The sequence below is a fragment of the Larus michahellis genome, chromosome 17 (genome assembly GCF_964199755.1).
Source record: "Larus michahellis chromosome 17, bLarMic1.1, whole genome shotgun sequence".
Classification (NCBI taxonomy): Eukaryota; Metazoa; Chordata; class Aves; order Charadriiformes; family Laridae; genus Larus; species Larus michahellis.
In genome coordinates, this window is record NC_133912.1 from 8,822,229 (window position 1) to 8,835,869 (window position 13,641).

The 13,641-nt window shown below is 63.3% G+C and overlaps 1 protein-coding gene across 3 annotated transcripts in view; it reads left to right on the forward strand.

Annotated features, from left to right (window-relative positions):
* The window catches only part of BCL9L (BCL9 like), a 66,873-nt gene that overhangs the window by 6,575 nt on the left and 46,657 nt on the right, over nucleotides 1-13,641 (forward strand). For 2 of the 3 annotated variants that reach the window (XM_074561138.1, XM_074561140.1), the window contains exon 1: nucleotides 11,798-11,917. The exons of the other annotated variant lie outside the window; for it this stretch is intronic. The gene's annotated coding sequence lies outside the window, so the exon portion shown is untranslated. Of the gene's footprint in view, nucleotides 1-11,797; nucleotides 11,918-13,641 lie in introns of those variants that run through there. 3 annotated transcript variants of the gene reach the window in all.

Genomic DNA, 13,641 nt, shown 5'->3' on the forward strand with positions numbered 1-13,641 from the left:
GGTATTGCAAAATCAGGCCGTGTCTGTGAGAAAAGAGGGTGGTGGTCCCTGCGCGCGTGATGCTGTTTGCGGGAGTAGAGGATGACTCTGCTTCCTCACAAAAGTGAGAAGAAGGTAGTCTGTGCGCAGAAATCAAGGGAGCTGTTCAAAACGCAGTTTGCCATGTGTTGTGGGCTCGCAGGGATGGGGAGAAGCAAACGTGCAAGCCTCTGACTCACGCGCGAGGTCCCAGAGTCAGGAAGGAGTAATCTAAAAGCTGCTTGAGCCATGTGCGGAATGTTAATGAGGAGGCAGCGCTCACAAAATGCTGCAGCCTGGCTCCTGCCGCCCAGCGTCGCTCCCGGGGCGGCTGCTCCCCCGAAAAGAGCAAAAGGGCTCGTGCCAGCAGAGCCTGAGGACCTGAGCTGCTGCGGCTCGGGAGCTTGCCGAGCAGAGGGGTTGGCGTCCCTCCACGCGCTGGGTGAAACGCTCCCTTCGCACCTGCGGGTTTCTGGGTGGAGAACGATCCCCTCTGAGCAGAGTGTGGCACCGGGCAGAACCGGGGCAAAACTCACGGAAGAGCATCGCAGCTCTCGTCCACAGGGCACGATGCATTTGGTTTGTAAATTGTCCACGTCTGTCCCGGTGGATGGACACTGTGCTGGGGCAGCGCAGGTAACTGCAGGCACGCAGCGGTTGGGTGGGACACAGAAGACATTTCGGTGAGGGAGGGAATTTAGGAAGACAGAAAGTCACTGCCTAAGCAGGAATTTGGCCAGGCCGCCAAACGGAGCAACCCGGCTTGCAGAAAACGTCGAGGGGTTTCTACCGGCTTGTTTGAAATACGGTGCTCGAGGTATCGCAGTTCCTCCCATGGCTGCCTGCGTGGGGGCTTCCCGGCTCTCGGACGGCCAGCAGCGTTTGCGGTTTGCTCCCCGACCTGGGAGTGGAACTGGGGAATGTCCCACTCCATCCGCCTGGTTATTCTGCATCCTTGCTCTTCTGCTTCACTCGTGCCCTCTTCTCTTTTGCTTTTCTTTTCGCTTCCTTTTGGCATCTCGGGGCTTAGAGCGTTTCCAAGAAGAACTGAAGTTAGAAGAGCAGCAGCTGAGGAAGCTTGCCAAATGCTCTACATCGGTTGACAGCTCTTCTCAAAACCAGATGGTTACTAATTAAAGGGAGTCAAGTGAGGAGGCTACGTTGGCCTGCCTTTTTTTTTTTTTTCTCCTTTTTTTCCTTCTTCCTCTGAAGAAAAGATTTCATGACCTTGGAGGAAGACCATCTTCCCCTGTTTGCAGGGATGTCCTCTTCCAGAGCTCATAGTCTGTGGTGGTCCTGGTGCTATCTGCTGGGTGCAGGATCTTTGTGAAGAAGCAGGGTCACCATTTGCCCTAAGCCCAAGGTAGCTGCCGTGGGAGGTAGGACAGAAAGCGGTTGTAAAAAGAAAGCACAAAGCAGGAGAGGAACTGGAAGTACTGGCAAGAGCCCTTCTCCCAGATCTTCTGTGGGACCTTTCCTTGGAGCCTCACGTTGGCAGCAGAAACAAGCCCGACGTTGTCGTGCCACCCTTTTGCCGAGTCCTGGCGTCCCTGGGGAACTTGTCCGTGTTCCTCAGCCTGCTGTGCCTTTCACGCAGAGGAGTACTCTAAACACAGTGGCTCTCGGGCACGTGGGCTGCTCCACGCGGCTGTTCTTCATGGTGCCGGGAGCTGGGTGGCTGGGAAGATGAAGGGCAAGCACAGCATGTTTCTCTCTTTATTTTCAAGAACATTTGGTTTCTAGAGCCAATCTTAACAGATGCACTGTCAACGCTTAACGGTTCAACCTCATGTGGAAGAACTGTGTATGAGGGAAAATGTATTGGCAGTAACAAACACCTCCCACTCAAATTCATGTCCAAGAAAAGCATAGCAGCTTTGTCTGAATTCCCTTCCAGAGCTGTGGTCCTCCACAGGCTCCCCTTGCTGAGATCTTGCTCCTTCCTCCTGTTGGCATCACCGCTGCATGGCTGGACTTTGGGGGACTTGAGCCGGCGCGCCTGGTCGTTCCTTCCACACACACTTGCCGACAGGAACGCACTTTGGTACTATAGGCCTGACAATTTCGCTGTTGGATCATGCCTGAGAGTTTCGGAGATGATCTGAGCCCTGCTCTGGGCAGTCCTGCGTCGTGCTGTTCGCTCCGTTTTCTTTCCGTGCTGTGGGGACACAAGTGCTCCTTTTATGCCAGACTTTGAGAGCCTCTTGGGCAGGACCCGCTCCACGTATTGCAGAGCGAAAACAGGGATCTCAGACCTCGCTCCCCTTTTGAATGGAGGAAGCTGCATTGAGGGCCTGAATCAAAGGCCGCCTCCACACTTTGTGCCAGATGCGGTACAGCCCGCCCGGAGATGGCTTGCCTGCTTCCAGTTGGACATCGTGCCTTTCTTGAAACCTGGGCTCCGGTTAGGGACAACCAGCGGGTTACGTGGGGCCGGTTCAGCGTTCTGACGGGGTGTTAACTGTCCTGGGGATGTCCTGGGGGGACAGGTGGGGATGTCCCTCTACCCATCCCCGGATCAGGCCGAGGTGCAGCTTTCTCTGCCGGGTTTGTGCGGGAGCCGCGGCACCACCTGCGGCTCCTCGTGCTGCCGGCCCTGCAGAGCAGAGGCGGGCAGAGGAGGTCCCTTCGCCCTCGGGGGCTCCTCTTCTCGGTGGGTCCCTGTGGGTTGGAGAGTGCTGACCTGGGCTCTGTCCTTTTGTGTCCCTGGCAGCGCCGCGCGAACCCACATCTGCAGGGTGCTGCTGAAGCATCCTCTCCCCGTCCCAAAATAGGCGCGCCCGTCTCCAAAAGGGCTCCAGCGCAGCAGATCCGCGTGTCCCTCCCGTGCCCCCCCCCAACCCTGGCACTCCGCGGCGCAGCGAGGGTGGCTGCGGGCTCGCTGTGAGGTCAAGCCGGATCCAGGCAGCCGATCTCTGTCTTTGAGGAGATAAAACAGAGCAGAAAAGAAGTAGCAAACCCCCAGGAGATGCTTTTGGGCCTTAACCCCTTCCAGGCTGGGAAGCACCACTGGAGAGGGCGTGCGGCGAGCAGGCTCGGTGGTGCCGGGAGAGACGGGTCTAGGGAGCAGCTGGGGGGCTGGAGTCCTTGCTCAGGCTGGAACAGGGGGCTCTGCCGCTGTTGGGCGTGCTGGCTTAAATCCGTCTGATGCCGGTTGCTGTGCTTCTCCTGCCTCTGTTGAAGGCCGCCTTGATTTCACTGCATTCGCTCTGCAAAGCCGGAGTCCTTGCTGGAATGTCACGGAGGAGTGCTCTGCTTCCCCTGTGGGTGGAGGAGCATAAATCTTGGGTCTCGTGAGTTACTTCTCTGTGGATTTTATATGTTTTTTTTTAATGTTCAGGGCATTTTTGAGCCTCCTCCTCATTTATGGTTAAGATGTCAGACAGTGAAAGTAATATACCGCATCAATCATAGGGAGACTGCTCTGCTCCGGGGAAAGTTTCTGGGCTGGGAGCGGTGGGACTCCCTCCGTGAGCCCTGTCATGCCGTGGGGACCTCGCCTCGCCGGGTGACTCCGGAGCAGAGCAAGGTGCCGTACGGGGAGCTCCGGGCGGGTGAGGTGAGGAGGGGGTTCGGCCCTGGGGCACACGGCGCAGCCTGGCTGGGCTGGCGGATGCAACTGGTTCGTTCGTCCCTCCCTGTTCATCCCCTTGATAATCCGATTTACATTCCCTTTTCTTCCCCTGGATCCTGCTGTTACCATGGGAACTATGTTCACAGTTGCATTTCATTGGCTTCTGGAAAAACTCCTTTTTGCCTTTCCCCCCTGTTTCTCGCCCCTTTTCCAGCTTGGACTCAGAGCTGTGGCTGTCAGAGGATGGGGAAGCTTGCAGGGCTTCGGCTAACAGGGATGAAGGCAGGAGGAGCTGGGGGAATACAGCAAGACCGTTAGGGACTGGCTGAAGTAATTCTGCTTCTGTGGTCTTTAGCGTGGCCTTTCCTGCGTCCCGCAGCTCTGAAAGGGGGTCCTGGACACCCTCAGGTCCCCAAGGGTCTCTCCCGCTTCGAGTCTGCCGTTGTCTCGGGTGGCCTGGGAAGGTACACACTGTGCTCTTCATTATAGCTGAGGGATTTTCCTGCCCGTTTCTGCAAAGACCAGGCTGGCGTCGCGAGTGCTGTATGGTTGAGAGACAGTAAGGGAGGAGAGGCTGCTCCAGGCTCTTGCGCTGTCACCTTCTTGCTGCTTTTTGCTTTGTCCGGGAAAATTGGGCTTCAGCCTGGTAGATTGAGGGCGTGTGCGGAAAATCACAATTGCAATGCTGCATCTTAACGAATTGTCACTTGTTGGCTTCTTTGTTCCTTAAGTAACTGCGCCTTGGTGTTTGCAAGCCTATTTGCTTGAATGGGGAGAGCAGCTGCATTCGAAGGAGGAAGGGGCAGTGGCCGGGGGGAGACGTTCCCCAAGCCCCCTCTGTCACTCTGGCCCACGTGCGGTGGGGCTGGCAGCTGGGCTGCTTCGCCCTCACCGCTCTTCCTCACCCTGTCAGGTCACACTGCTGGAGACCCAGCAGGGCTTTGGCAGCCTCCCTCCACCCCTGCCCCTCTACACCTGGCTCCTGCCTCTGGTTTTGTCCTGGCCGAGCACCTTGGCATCCATCCGACCTCGATACCTGTGGCCGGGCCAACCCCTGCATTTGGTGTCCTGGCACACGCAACTCTCCTGCAGCCCCTCGCGTTCCTGACACCTGCCAGAGGACTCTGTTGCTCGGTTCTCGGTGTCCGCACCGCATAAGTGGCAGTTGTAAAGTGTGTTACGGTGCCTGTTACGCAGATATTCAAGAAGGGCTGTTGGCGTGATTTAATGGTTCAGGTGCCGGCTGTAAGCCGCTGGCGCGGGGATGGAGGGTGCGTTCCTATGAGGATGTATCACGCGCTGCAGAAATCCATTTCCTCACTTCTGCGCCTGGATGTTAAAGCTCCGTTCGGCATTTTCCACCGGAGCCACAGCTTCTCCCTTTCCCTCTTAATTGAAACATCCCCTTGTGCTACGTGCACACGCCGCCATTCTCCCGGGCGCAGCCCTGCGTCTCCTTTGCATCACCGTAGGGAGAAAACAGGGTGATTGCGATACGGCGACGTGTTTCCCGGCGTTTCTCCCCGGTGCGTGGCAGCGCGGGGAGCCGGGGGCCAAGCCGGGCTGCGGGGGGAGCGGGGGCCCGGGGAAGGCCCCCTCTGCCGCTCCTCTCTGCGGGGACGCCCCGCTCCGCCCGCCGGGGACCCGCCGCTCCCGGCAGCCCGCACGGTGCGCCGCCAGGGGGCGCCGCCGCGCCCCGCCCCGCCCCGGTCGGGGGGGCTGGAGCGGGGGGACCCCGCGTCCCGCGGAGCCTCCGGCGGGCGGGGAGGGGGCGTCGGAGCTGCGGGAAGCGGCGCCGCAGGAGGGTGGGGTGGGAGGGGACCCTCAAAGGCCACCGGGTCCGGCCCCCCCGCCGTGGGCGCGGGCACCTCAGAGCCCCGTCCAGCCTGAGTGTTTCCAGCGAGGGGGCGTCTCCCACCTCCGCGGGCAACCTGGGCCAGGGGCTCACCGCCCTCGCAGTGAAGAATTTCTTCCTCGGATCTCACCTCAGTCTCTCCTCTTTCAGTGGAAAACCCTTCCCCCTCGTCCCGTGGCTCCCCTCCCTGCTCCAGAGTCCCTCCCCAGCTTTCCTGGAGCCCCTTGAGGGACTGGAAGGGGCTGGAAGGTCTCCCCGGAGCCTTCTCTCCTCCGGGCTGAACCCCCCCAGCTCTCCCAGCCTGTCCCACAGCAGAGGGGCTCCAGCCTCTGATCATTTGCACGCGTGTTTTGGGAGATCGGGTCATAGATGAGCAAGGGCCGGATGAAAACCGAGGGAGCAGAGGCGGGAGAGCAGCCTGAGCACACAAGTAGAGCCTGTGGCTTTCCTCAGACGGTCGCCCTCCCCGCAGCACGCAGGACAGATGGTTGGATTAGATGATGTGAAAGGTCCCTTCCAACCTGGGCAATTCTGTGATTCTATGACAGAAGGGTCTGGCCCGGCAGCTGAGTGTCAGTGCAGGGGCATCAGCCCCGTGTGCCGGGCTGACCCCCCGCACCTCTGCAGAGCGGGTCAGCCCCCGAGACGCCAGGGGAGAGGCCTTTCCCCCAGCTAGGGCTCTGCCTGGCTGAGGCGTTCGCACACCGAGGTGTAATGTGAGTGTCTCAGGGATGGAGACGGCATGTGCGGGGATGGGGGCAGCAAGTGCTGGTCCAGGCTACTGGCAACACGAGTCCTTGTCGTGCTGGCAGATGGCGCAAGGCAGCAGCTCGCTAACTTTTCCTGTTATGACCCCATTTACAGAGCGGTGACTTCAAGTGACCCCAAATACTAATAGAGACATTGAATAAAATTGAATTTGTGTCAGGCGCGTGACCTCCCTGAGAACTGTCCTGATCTCTGCGCTGACACAGCTCTGCAGTGACCGGGCCTCCAGGAGCCCTCTGGAGACGAAGGTACCGAGTAAATAAATCAAAGGGAGGGATTGCTCCGCTCCTCGTTCCGCCCGACTGTAAGACTGTAGTAGCAGGGACAGCCAAAGCTGTTCCTTCGCCTTCTTGACTCTCGTTATCCCTGGCGCGATGGTGGGCCGGAGCGGCGTCAGCAGCGATGCGCGGGGCTGGCACCCTCGTGCCGCGCTCCCTGCCTGCTGCCGGTGGTTCCGCGTGCCCGTGGAAAGCGCCTCTGCCCCGGCACCGTCTCCGCCACCCGCCACCGACGCGTAGGCGTGAAGGTTTGCCCGCCTGCGAGGCGCGCTCGCCCGCGTGCGGGGCACATGCCGAGGGGCCGCGATGGCCGGCAGGGACCAGAGGGGCGCGGGCCGGGGGGCCCGCTTGCCCAGAGCCGGGATCGCCTGCAGCCGGCCGGGAACGGCTCGGGGAGGGGGGAGCGGGGGGAGCGGGCACCCCGCCGCCCCCGGCCCGGCCCGCCCCGCCCGCCCGCCCGTGCTCCCGGCGAGGGCTCTGCTGGCTTTGTGTCGCCGCGGCGCTGCCGCTCCAGCGCCAGCCCTGCCTGCTCAGTTTTTCCAAACCCGCACTCGGGAGAAGGCGCCGTATCAGGATAAGAGTCCTCCCCCCCCCCGCACCCCTCCCCAGTCCCCTCCCCGGCCGGCCCCGGCCCCGGGTGGCGGTGGGAGGCGCCGGATCCGCATTTATCGCGCCGGTGGCCTCGCGAAACGCCTTAACCCCTTGCGCCCCGCAGGCGCCGGGCTCTGCCCCGCTGGCAGCGGCCGGGGGGGGCTCCGGCTCCGCTGGCCCTGCCCGGTGGCGGGGGCTGAAGCCCCCTCCGGTACACCCCCGCCTTTTCGGGGTCTGCTGCTCAGCAGGGGCCGCTCTGGGTGGCAGCGACGCGCCCAGGACAGCAAAGCAAACGCCTTTGCAGGGCTCCGGGCAGCGAGCTGCCCAAATTCGGCTGGAGCGTGTGGCAGAGGCTGCCCGAGGCCGGGCTGCTGTGGCAGGAGTGAAGCTCATCTCCTGCGCCAGCGTCCCAGTGGCGTCAGGGCTTCGTGGGCCCTGGGGTGGCTGCAGCGGGCACCAGAGGCGGTGGGAGGGTGAGGACAGCGTTCAGAGCCAGAAGGGAAGAAGGCTCGAAGAGCCATGTCGTGCCTGCGCCCGTGCAGGTGTTACGAGTGCGTCTGACGCTGTGGGAATAGTGCGTAGGATCGCGAGCCTCGGCGTCTTTGTGATCCTGGAAACGAGTCAGGAGTTTGTCTTTGCTAGATGATGGTGTGGCAGCCGTGCTGTGGCTGCAACGGCACGTTTCCATTTGGGAAGAGGACAGCTCAGCTTGATTAAATTCTCCGGTACTCCGGCGCAGGCCGTGTTTTGCCCTTAGGACTGCAGCATAGGAAAATCCCAGTGTACGGAGCGGGGCTGGGGCCCGGCTCGGGTGTGAGGACGCTGAGCAGGAGACCGTGGCTGCCCGGCTGCCTCGCGCCACGTGTTGTCTTCGCGCTCCCCAGTTTCTTCTGGCTGCGGCAGGTGACTGGTCTTGGCCTGCTGGAGATGTGATAGTTAATAAGTTAGCGTGAAGGAATCGGGCTGGGATCCCATTTGAAAGGTGCGGAGAAGCCAAGCTGGGCGCTCCCGGTTCTGCCCAGGTCCATCTGGCCCGCGGGACAGGCTGCCCGGGTGGTGGCAGAGGTGGCGCAGGCTCCTTGCAGCTGCCTGCTGCTGGCGCCTGCCCTGCTCAAACTCCGACGAGCGCGCGATGAGGGAGCCCATTCTTCCCCGGCTGGCGGCGGGGCTGGGCACAGATCTGGGGCCTCTCCTGGCTTGGCTTTTTTCCCCTTTCCCTGAGCGACGGCTTTGTGGTACCATCAAAACAGAGGTGGGATTGAGACCTTGTGGCGCAGCCCGAGGGAGGTGGAGGCACGGCAGGGGCTTGCGAGGCTGTGGGGTAGGATCCGTGCCAGCGTCTGAGGGGAGAAGAGGGCGCTGCGGCCAGGAGTCTGTGTCGGCATGGGCAGGACCGAGGGTAGCACGGGGAGAGCTGAAAAGACGTTTTTAGGCCAGAGTCTACCTCTGCAGCAGTAATGGAGCCTCTTCCATTTCCGCACTGGACCTTTGCCTCTCTGGGGTGAGTCTGTGTGGCAGGTCTGTGGATTTAACGCTGCCAGCTCCCTGCTCTGCACCCTGTGGATCAGCAAAGCGAAGGGCTGCTCCCAAAACAGGCGCTTCACAGCGCCGGGCGCGCTTCCTTCATCCCAGTTCATCTGCGCGCTTCCATCTCTGGGGCCTCTGCTGGGGGTTGGTCTGGGACTGGAGTGAGCCACTGGGGAACCGCTTTGCGAAGAGGCAGCTCCAGCTAACTGTGAGTCACATCATTAATTCCAGTATAGTTAATTGGACCTAATTAATCATATTCATAAGTGTAACGAGGGCCTTGCCCACAGGGGTCTCGCGAAGGTCTGAGCTTGAGGCTGGCGTTCTGCAGCGGCGATGGGAGCGAACAAGTCCCAGAGCCTCGCAGGTGGCTTGGGACCCGGCTTCCGTGTACTCCAGACATCCTCATCGGCAAAAGCGCAAAGGGATGAGGCCAATCCTTCCGACCCTGTATCCCAGTATCCTCCGCATCCCACAGAAGTAGAACATGCCAGGCGCTTCTGGATGGCTGCTCCCAGTTCTGGGCTGGAGTTGTGGTCACAGATGGCTCCCCCTCGGTCCTTGACTAGTTTGGAAGGGGGACTTTAGATTTCCTGGGCGTATGTTTTGTGGCCCAAAGGCAAGGAAAGCCCCACGCAAGGGAGGGTCGGGTCACAGCCAGTCTGGGCACCCCGGCCAGGGGCTTGCCGATGCATCGATGTACGAGGCAGCTCCTGGGATGAGCTGCTGCTGTCGTCGTGGTGGTGTTGGCAGAGGGAGGCTTTGAGGAGCTCCGAGGACTCTGCTTCCCCGTCTCCACCCCTCCCTGTCTCTCCTAGCGTGGGCGTAATGATAGAGGAGGGAAGGGGAGACTGGGAGTCGGAGTCAAGTGTAGGGAGGGCAGCTAGCCCGGCAGATGTTAATTAAAGACAGAGGCTCAGCGCTGAGCCGGCAGCGGCTGGTCCTCCCGCTGACCTTTCCCAGTCTCACTCTGCCACTTTCATGTGCGCAGGCTGGGAGAGATGCGAGGGGCTGTGATGTAGAAAGCCCAGGAGGCCGCGGGGAAGGAGCTGGGGGGAGAGGCAGCCAGAGGGCCTGGAGGAGGAGAGGTGGCTCCGCACGTCCCCTCAGCACCCGATGTGGCTGGAGGGAAGGAGCTGCCAGCCTGCCCCTGGCACCCAGCCTGCCCCTGGCACCCAGCTGTTGTGCCAGGCAGCGGTAGCTGGGCACCGGTTTTAACTCACTGCGCCGGTGCGTGCCGTCTGCAGGGACATGAGCCCAGTGCTGCTACTGGGAAGGATGAAAGCGCGAAACTATGTCACTGCTTGCTGATGAGGCGCTCAGGAGCTCACCGGGGAGGCGGGGAGCTGCATGGCCTCGCTGCGCCCCGGTCCCTGGGAGGGGTCCATCAGGGTATGGTTGTGGGGCTGGTGTGAGCAAACGATGCTCGATGCTGCCCTTTGCAAAGGGGTCCCCAGTGACTGCCCACCCGCGCAGCCTGCGGGCCCCCGAGGGAAAACCCAGGGCATCCGTCCCTCCCGTCCGCTCCAGCCTTGGCTGCTTTCCCTGGGCACTTCTGCAGACAGGCAAAGCCACCCTGTGCTAGGGGCAAAGATGTGCCTTCAAAGAAGAACGTCCATCCTTTCTGTCCGGGTTTGGGAGCAGCCAGCGTGTTTCTGCCCTCCCTCCCTGCTGCCTCTGGCACCTCTGCTCCCTGGGGGCGGGATGGCTTCCTTGCCCCGAGCCAGGGGAGGGCGGGTGACCGTGGTCCCCGGAGTCCGGCCCTGGTGATGGCTGTGGGAGCGCAAGGTGTGCTTCCATTTGCAGTCAGGGCTGTCGCTTCCCATCAGTGGAGATGGATCGCTTGTCCCTGCATCCCCTTTAGCTCTGCAATGCTCAGAGATGCTGCCGAGTGGTCCCTGCCTCCAGCCCTCTCCTCCCAGCCCACCCCTGAGCAGTTAGTGCACTGCAGACAGGAAGGTGACACATCCTGGTTAGGATGCTGCTGGCATCATCCAGAAGCGGGTGGACCGGCTTAATAGCCTGATGTGCGTGTGCACTTGTGCGGCTCCCTTCTGCCTGCCAGGGGGAGGGAGCGGGCACGGAGCGCGGGCAGCCAGCGAGCCAGCTGCGTCCTCTCCCAGCTGCATCCAGCAGCAGCCCCCGAGGTGGGTGGGGGGCTCCTGCCGCCCAGCTGGAGCTAATGGTGTATTTGGGGTGGAGGCTGTTTCCACCTGAGCCTGCACCCGGCTGTCCCCAGCCCACTCGCTCCCTGCCCCCCTCTGGGGTCTCCCCTGCCTCTCCCGTCGCCCCCGCCCCGGCGTAGCGCTGAGCAGAGGCCGTTGCTCAGGGGAAGAAGGCGGTTAACGCGTGGAAAACTTGTTAGTAAAGACAGCATCGCGCTGCCCGTCCCGGGCGTGGGGACCGGCCGCTCTGCGTCCGGCGTGTCGGCTCATGGAGGCGCGGCAGAGAGGGGCTCAGGTGTGGGGTCTCCCCCCGGCGCGGCCAGGCCCAAGAGCGGGATAGGCAGGGTGGCGGCAGGGGCCGAACCGGAGGCTCCGGAGCTTCACCTCGGGTGATGGAGCCGGGCGGGGAGATGCCGGGCGGGAGAAGCCCCGGTGCCGTCGCGGGACGCGGTTCTGCCGCGACGGGCGACGCGGGGACCCGCGGGCGGCTGCGCGACGCTGGCGTCCCCGGCCGGCCGCCGGCGGGGAGGCGGCCTCGGCCCTTCGGGGGGCCGGCGGCGGCCCGGGGCGAGCGGCGGCGGCCGGTGCTGGTCCCCGTCAGGCCGCTGGGCGGCCGGCGCGGCGGCGGCGGTGAATCAGCGCGCGGGGCTTTTATTTTGACAGGGCAGCGCCTGGCTCGGCGCTCGGAGGAAAGTGAATGATCCCGTTTCTCCAAATGATTATTCAGGCTCCGGCGGAGAAAGGAGCACTCGGCACGCAGCGCCTCGCCCCCCGCCACGGCGTCCCCGCCCGCGCCCGCCCCGCCGCGCCCGCCGGCACCGCAGCCCGCCGCAGCGCGGGGAAGCCGCCCGCGGCCCGGGGCCGGGCGGGCAGCCGGGGCCCGCCGCCGGACGCCCACCCCCGCCGGCGGGCGCGGGCTGGAGCCGCCGCCGCTGCCGGCGGAAGGAGCGGCGCGGCGGGGCGGGGGGCTCCGCCGGCAGCGCCGCCGCCGGCCCCGGCTCCGCGCCCCGCGGCGGGCGGCCGAGCCATGAGCGCGGCCCGCGCCGCCGGCCCCGCGCCGCCGGCCGGCCCTCAGCAGCCCGCGGAGCCGCGCCGCGCCGCCCCGGCGGGCTCGCCCGGCCTGCCCTGAGCCGCCGCCGAGGTGAGTGCCCCGCCGGCCGCCGCCCCATTGTTCCGCCGCGGGGGGCCCGGGGCTCCGCGCCGCCCCCGCCCCGGGGCTCTCCGCCGGGCGCGTCCCGCCGCGCTGCGGCTCCCGGCGGGCGGCGGGGGGACGGCCCCGGCCCGGCGCTCCCCGGGCGGGTCCGCGCCGTCCCGCCGCCGGCGGGGGCCGCCATGGGCTGTCAGCGCTCCCGCTGCTCCCGCGCCCGTCCCGCACGTCGCCCCCGGCCGCCTTCGCTCGTGCGCTTCGGGGACCGCTCTTCCCCGGCCCTTGTCACCCCTCGCCGCCACCTCGGTGACGCTCCGAGGACCAGCGAGCCTCGAGCGGGGCTCTGCTCTGGGTCCAAGGAACTTGGTCGCGTTCGCCCGGTTTCACCCGGGCCGCTCTGGATTTGGCCAGACGCTGCTGGTGCCGTTAAAGCCCCGGGGAGGATTGGAGCTGGGATTCCTGTAGCCGGGTTCGCCGCCTTTCACGTGGGGGTTTAAGCGAAGGTTCCTGTTGGAGCCTGTCCTGAGTGTTGGGGGAGACCTCTCCCCTCTCTGCGCCGTGTCCGACTCCGTGGGCTCCTGGAGGTGAACCAGGCGTGCGGTTGGCTTGGAGGAAAAAGGGGGGAAACACCACACGTACATGCTTCCCTTGCGCACGGAAAGGAGCCCGTGTAACATAACCTTCCCCGCGTTGTATTAGGGACGTGTCTTTAGCAGGTGGTGAACTTGTCCTAGCCCTGCTCTGCTAGCAACCACTTGCTGGAGTAGAAATGTGAGAAGGATGCATATCTGAACACATAAGTAATGCTGCATGACAGGGCAGGCTGCTGTGTTGTTGTGTGCGGCGTCTGCGCGCCTTGGGGGCAGCGCGGTTTGACAGGGTGTCGGGCTGCGGCGTCGCACGGCTGTGTCCGGGCTGCGCCAGGCAAAGGGCTGCCGACAGCGTGGCACGGCACGGAGGACCACCGCGCACCTCCGCCTGCCGTGCATCCCCGCATCCCCACCGAGCAGGGCTGCAGGAGGCTCTGCCGCGCACTTCCGACCTGCGGGATCCATGCTGCAAACGTGGCTACCACTCGTTATCCAGCCCAAAGGCCGTTTCATGCCAGGCACGCAGCAATGACATGTGGCTCCCGCCAGCCGTCAGTCGCCGGGTCTATGCGAAGGGATGTGTGTGCGCCTTGTTTTGCTACTTCGGCGGCAGGAGGGATAAGAGAAGTGAGTCACGGAGGAAGTGATTTCCCCAAGGTCGCACGGCGAGTCTGTGGCAGTGCTGAAGCAAGACCTCCTTCGGCTCTGGTGCCTGCGATAAGGCTGGCTGCCGCCGCACAGGGGTATATACCACACACCCAGGGCCGGTACTAGTGCAGAAATCACCGGGTCGACGTCATTGCCCGATTCGCCCTTTCTCCTTGGTAGAAAGATGAGCGAATTGGTGTGCTGTCTTTACAGCAGTTGTCTACTCCATCAGGGACTTTTTCCGGAGCATTCACACCCTAAATGCTCGGAAACCTTTCTGTCTGTTTTTTAACGTGGGTTTTGCCATTTTAGCTGGGCGGACAGTGTGGTTGGTGCCTCCCCACCACCCTGACCTGTACCTCCGTTACCTAGAAAATCCATTTGGTGGTGTTTGGTATTTTCTGTAGCCTAATGTTGTAGGCGTTACTACATCTCCCTACCCCTGAAAGTCCCTTTCCTCTTTCCAGACCCCCCCGCTGG